Genomic DNA, 7,196 nt, shown 5'->3' with positions numbered 1-7,196 from the left:
AGCTTCAAGGTGGGTCAAAAAGAACGGCTTTCCCCACTAGAGGAAGAAGGGCATTCTTCAGCCTAGGGTGCCTGGGGAGCTGCATTCTACTCATGGAGCCTCCTCACAAGTCTCTAGAAAGCTGCTTGATTGGGATTCAGCAATCTCACTTTCAGATACATATTAAAATACACAAGCATGTGAACTAGAGGACATGTTCGAGAATGCTCTGAGTAACACACTCCTCATAGTAGCCAAAACTGAGAAACAGCCCACATCTTTGTTGTATTCAAACCTTGGGGTACAGTGCAGAAATGAACATGATCAGGCCATAGCTAAGTTCAACAGCCTGAATCAACCTAATTCATAAATGTTGAATGGGGAAGCCAATCCCTATGACTCCACTATATATGATCTCCTACATAAAGTCTAAAACAGCAAACGAGTCCATAGTGGTTATCTTTGGGGAGGATAATGGTGGAGAAGTGGTAATCAGGAACGCTGCAGCATTGATACTGTCCCATTCCTAGACATAGGTGTAAGTTACACAGATGTGTTCATTCTGTATTAAATCACGGAGCTCCAAATCCCTAAGATGTGCACACCTTCAGTTCTCTGACAAAGCCAGGTAAAAGCGAGATGTGTGCAGTCACCTGCCGTAAACAGTTTTATGCATTCTTTGGGAGATTACAACATACTGACTGAGGAATCTTACACATAGTCTGCTTCCCTTCTGGGTTTTATTTAGAGGTAAATGCCAGAATTCCGCAACACAGAGACAAAAGATTCTTTGAAAAAAAATGGAGATTCCCTATAAGCTGTGAAATGGAACTAGCCAGGTATTTTCCTCTGACCATTGATTTATGGTTCAGGCAGTGTGTGTTTGGGGGATGGGCAAAAAGGAGGAGCTCACAGAAGCAAATACAATGTAAAGGCCACACTGAAAGAGCAAATTCGGACACCACAGGATTCTCAGAATAGAGGAATAGTGGTAACTGAAGTCTTCCATGATGGACCAATGACAGGAACTAGACAATTTATGAAGAAACGAAAACAAACAACGAAAACTGTAGCCGCAGCAAAAATAAACCCAAAACACACAATTGATTAAATTAACTTTTCTGATACTAAAAAGCATAATTCAAAGTAGGAAGGTTTGAGATTTTAAACAGTTATACATGTGAGGAGAAATGCAGACCTTACTGTATTGCATACAGAAAGCCCAGAGTTTTATCACCCGCATTCCATGAATCTGGGTGTGCTGTCACATGCCTGCAATCCTAGCACCTGGGAGGTGGAGGTAGGAGGATCAGGAGTTCAAAGTCATCCTTTCTGATAGAGCAAGTTGAAGCAAACCTGGAATACACGATACTGTATCTTTTTTTTTTAAATCACATCTGTAATTTAAATGAGGCAATTATAGAAACAAAACATTATGAAACTTACTGCATCCTGTTCAGCTTCAATGAAGGCTATGAACTCCAGGGCCAGGGCTGCAACTGGAGGTAGACCGTTAGCAGCATGCAGACTGGATTGGAAGAGAGGAGTCTGGGTCACAGAAAGCAGGGTAAGAGGGGCTGGGAAGTGTGTCATAGGCATAGAACTTGCTTAGAATAAAGTTGACTTCTATTAGACATAATCGCTCTGGAAGTCATGGAATTTCTATTACACTGAAAGCAACTTTATCAAGTTACGATCGATGACCCCTGTGATCAAACACAGGAAACACTGTCCCAACCCTACTAAGACAACGTTAACTACACATTTTCAGTTAAGCAGAAGGGAGCTGAGGATCTAAACACTTTCATGACTAAAACTCAAAGAGAGCGTCCTCAGCTGCTCTACCCTCAGAGAACAGCTGGGGTGGGACAAAGTTGCTGCAGATCTAGTAAGGGGAGAGTGGCCATGATTTTAGCATAGTTTTAAAGGGAAAATACAGGATGGCGTGGCGACTCAGAAATCCCAAGAGCCTCTCAAACAGGAAGATAGTTTGCTCTCCTCACATCTTTTCCACAGAGCTTTACTAGATGATAGAGAAAAGGCCAAGACAATGAAGAAGTGTACCTATTTCCAAGAAGCACAGGCTGCGGGGCTGGGGATTTAGCTCAGTGGTAGAGCGCTTACCTAGGAAGCGCAAGGCCCTGGGTTCGGTCCCCAGCTCCGAAAAAAAGAACCAAAAAAAAAAAAAAAGAAGCACAGGCTGCGGTTTGAAGGATGATGGGGAAAAGAAGAGAATTGCTGTAAAGACAGGCTTGTTTCTTGTAGGGAGCTAAAGTCTAATGGTAAAGCTGAAGTGAAAGGGAATCTACAGGCATTGAAGGCACCTCAGCTCCAAAGTAAGGATTTTCAGAGCACCAAATAACATGGCGAAGAGTAGATGTATCGGTATTCAGAAGGCAAGAGGCAGGAAGAGGAACCTAGAACCTCTACAATTACCAAGACCTTCAGTTGCACTGTAGGAAATGTTCACGCTCCAACCTTGGCAAATCCTACTGAAGTATCAACTCTACACTCACCTCAATTGCAGACAGCATAAGAGGCCAACTGGAAAAGGTATGCTTTCTGGAGAAATGCTGTGTTAACCTGTTTTCTCAGAGTGCACTAGGTGGAAACTTCTCGGAACCTATGAGCGCGACCCTAGTGAATACTTCTAGTCATGGAGGATATGAAGCCTGAACCAGCCAGCTTCTGTAACCAGGCTAAGCTCCTAGCAGTGGGACTGGGCCAGCAACCCAGCCCAAAAATCTATGACCCACAACCTGCCCTGACTCTAAAATGCTCTGGGACAATGATGGCTTAGAGCTTGTGGGAGGGGCCAACCAATGACTGGTCTAATCTGAGGCCCAAGACACAGGAGAGAACTCATGCCTGTCATTGCCCAGAAACCAGAAGCTGATGGCAGAGAGACCTAAGGTACAACTAAATATGACTGCCCCCCTCCTCAAAACCCATTCCTAATAATATTCTGCTCTAGTCATTGGATTGGTGCCTAGCCAGTCAGAGACATTTCTCCCAACAGCTGATGGGAACAGATGCAGAGATCCACAGCCAAACATTAATCAGAACGGGGAACCCCTTGGAAGAGATGGGAAGGAAGGATTGTAGGAGTCAGAGGAGTCAAGGACACCAGGGAAAAACAGCACACAGAATCAACTAAACAGGGCTCATAGGGTCTCACAGAAACTGGACCAGCAACCACAGAACCAGCTTGGATCTGCATCAGGCCTTCTGCACACATGCTGTGGCCCTTTAGTTCTGGGGTTTGTATAAATCCTAACATAGGGGTGGTATTATCTTTGATTCTTTGCTGTCTCATGGGACCTTTTTCCTCCTAATGGGTTGCTTTGTCCAGCTTGGTATGAGCCTATCTGCCTAGTCTCATTGCATCTTGTAATGTTAGGTTGATATCGATGGGAGACTTGCTCTCTTCTGAAGGGAAATAGAGGAGCTGTGGATCTAAGGGAGAGGGAATGGGAGGAGGGACTAGGAGGAGGAGAGGGAGGGAAGGCTATAGTTGGGATGCATTGTGTGAGAGAATAAATAAAATACATTTTAAATAAAATACACAGAATCAAGCCCACTTGATTATCAGTCATTGGAACGAGATTCCCAAGATAGTGGAAATGTTACAAGAAGAAAATTGTGTGTGATTTCAAATCCCCATGGTGTGTACAATTGAAGAGCAAGTGGCGAAGGTAAATAATCTGTGAGGAAGATAGTAAATATCAGGAAAGCCAAAGAAAGGTAGCCATTAAACAACCTATGTTTCCTGTCCACGGAGCCAAAACATAGGTGAGGATGAGCTCTGTTGCTAAAACCTCATGTCTCCTTCCAAGGTATAATTGTACACCAAGGTGCAGTTCCACCAATGTTCACCTGAAGAAGAAGCAAGAGTTTCTGAGGCTTACAGAGCGTGGGTGAGGGGTTATGGTCCTGAGCAGATGAAACCCTAAATCAGTTACATTGGAAGGTCTGTACCCAGAAGGGATGGCTTTTCCATGGCTGTGCAAAAAATTCCACAGCTGCACCTGTCCCTTGCACCCTTTGTGAATGGACACCTCAAGCTTGCTCCTTCAGGTGCACTATCATGCTTTTACAGCAGATTTCTAAATCTTCCAGATGCCAGAGGTGACGATGTCACTTATATAACGAACCTTTTCCTAGAGGATCACCAGGATAACATCCCATAATGAGCATTTACGAAGATAACTTTATGGAGCACCCTAAATGGTCTTTGCCATTCCTGCCCAAACTTTCCCCTAATTCCAATGCTGAATATTTTGATTACCACCACCCCCCTCATTGGACTGTTGTTGAAAATCTCATCTTGGCAAACTATTCCTCCAAATGGGGAATGCTTAATTGCAAAGTACCAGGGAAGTACTTTAGCTGGTACATCACTCGCCCAAGCAACAATAGCTGCTTTTCCACTGGAGCCTATGACTTCCCTTATTACAAGTTTTTGTCTAAATTTCCAGTCAGTCCCATGGCCTTAAGTCTAATGAGGGAGCTGATTCTCTCTATAACCATCTGTACCACTGTTGCACTAGCTGGTGCCTCTTGCTTGCACTTACATCAGTGAAGCATACAGGCTCCACACTTTAATCCTCCAAGTCCTTAATTTGGGGGCTCAATCCTTCCCAGTGTCCTTAGTAGCAATTTTTGGCAATAGAAGCTCTGGATCACAGGGAAAAGGCCTCCAGGCCAGTCTTGCCTTTATTTCCTCAAATCCTGCAACCTTTGCGTACAGCAATCAATTCTTACTTTCAGGGGAGTGCAGTGAAGAACTGTGGGAGTAGACAGGGTCTATTTAGGACTTTCTTAGCCAATCCTAGGGAGGTGATACCATCATCACCCACAACCCAGCTCTAGGATTCTCAGTGGGATGACCTTATGGCTGCTGGGTACATTTGTCCCTCTCCTCATACAAGATACTCTTGCACATTCACATCTATAGACTGAGGCCATTGCAGACTTTTCCCAGTCACCTTAGTGGGTAAGCAACTGTGCCTTACCCAATCATAAAGCTCCTAAGAATTCCACAGCTGCACCTGTCCCTTGCACCCTTTGTGAATGGACACCTCAAGCTTGCTCCTTCAGGTGCACTATCATGCTTTTACAGCAGATTTCTAAATCTTCCAGATGCCAGAGGTGACGATGTCACTTATATAACGAACCTTTTCCTAGAGGATCACCAGGATAACATCCCATAATGAGCATTTACGAAGATAACTTTATGGAGCACCCTAAATGGTCTTTGCCATTCCTGCCCAAACTTTCCCCTAATTCCAATGCTGAATATTTTGATTACCACCACCCCCCTCATTGGACTGTTGTTGAAAATCTCATCTTGGCAAACTATTCCTCCAAATGGGGAATGCTTACTTGCAAAGTGATGGGTGAGGGCTTACGGATGAGCACACAAGAGACTTTAAAGAGACTGGAAAGTCTGCACCAGGAAGGAATGATGGCTTCCCATGGGCATGTAGGAGCCCCAACCTACCTATCTACACACTCTATATTTGTACGCTTCCTATCTGTACACTCTAGCCTCTAGCTGAACCCACATGTAATCTTGCATATATCTGGTGGGGGCGGGTGGCTGGATGCTCAGGGAAGGGTGCCATGACACTCCCTACAATCCCAAAGCGATGCAAGTTATGGCAGAAGGATTCAGCAACTATAAACAGAGAAAAATAACTCAGTGTATGTAGAACGTCTGTATGGAGAATCTGATGCTTTATTCATGTCAAAAAATTCAAAACGTTGTTTACAGTAGAATAGAAATTCTACAGTTTCAGAAAATACAAGAACAATAAGAGCTTGCCAACTTCTTTCACGAGGCCTGCTTGTCCTCATATGCTGACTAGAGAAGGACCTTTGAGAAGAGAGAGTTCCAGCCTACTGCACACACCTACAATAGCTATACTGAAGGACTGACTGCTAAACTCCAGTGGAAGAATTACTCAGCCGTGACTCAAGAAGCAATGGTGTGAGTACTTTGGAGAAGTGTTCGGGTGTTTTGTAGAAACAGCTAGTCATATATTTACCTTACTACTTGGCAATTCCACATCTAGGTACTTAATCCAAAAGTAATTAAAACACGCTCACCAAAGCCTGATACCCAGCCACCCTATTGATCAGAGCTAAACACTGCAATCAGCCTGCGTGGCCATCAACAGTGGCAAGACAAATCATGGCGTGCAATAGAAGGCTCAAGAAAAACCTTCCCCATCGACTCAGGAGGATGAAGCAGAAACACAAAAACGTCCATAACAGCCTTGGTTACAGGAAACCGTCCTTTTTCAAAGACAAAACAAAACACTGCCCTTATAAAAACACATAAATCATACAAACGATAGAAAACATTTTTTACAAATATGGGTGTACTTGTTCTGAGTATATATGTCTGTGACAAAATGGCTCAGCAGAAAACATTTTTAAAACCACATGCTCAGTGAAAGAAGGCAGGCACATCAAAAACAGTCCTGCAGGGTTTCGGGTAGACAGGAGGGACCACCGTGGAGCTTAGGAGGGGACAGATGAGCTCTCCATCTTCACAGGGTTAGGGATTCTGTGGTGTATGTATCCATCAAGATAGCTCATGTTATGTTACACGTCTGCCCATTTCATTCCTGTGAGTTATACCACAATCAATATGGCTGGAAACCAACAAAACACTCAACTGACAGTGTACTTTGAAGATTTCAACCAAATATTCCTAGTTCAGCTCCAACTTCCAAATAGGAAACATTCTTCAGCTTAATACAGCTCAGTTTTCTATCCGAGGAGCTGGACTAGAGCTGAGAAGGCAGCTCAGTGGATAATAGCACAGCTTGCACAGGCTGGAAGATTTGAGTTCAAATCTCCAGACATGATGTAAAAAGCTTGAGAGGGCAGTGTATACACCTGTAACCCCTAGCACAGGGAGAGGGTTAGGAGGAGACTGGAGACTACCTAGGGCTTTCTGGTCAGCTAGACTACCTCTGGGTTCACAGAGACGGTGTCTCAAGGGACTAAGACAGAAGTGATAGAGACACCCAGGTTCTCCTCTGGCCTCTGGGCACGTATGTAGGCACAAGCCCTCACACACATGGACCAGCACCACAACCATACACCACACATGAAAGCTGAAGCAACTTCCTATAAGATTATTTAAAACTTTTTCTTTGCTTTCTTTAAGTGAGTTATAATTATATAATTATTATATATAACTA

This window comes from Rattus norvegicus, chromosome 3 (assembly GCF_021556685.1).
Source record: "Rattus norvegicus strain SHRSP/BbbUtx chromosome 3, alternate assembly SHRSP_T2T, whole genome shotgun sequence".
Lineage (NCBI taxonomy): Eukaryota > Metazoa > Chordata > Mammalia > Rodentia > Muridae > Rattus > Rattus norvegicus.
Note: the sequence above shows the minus strand (reverse complement) of the source record.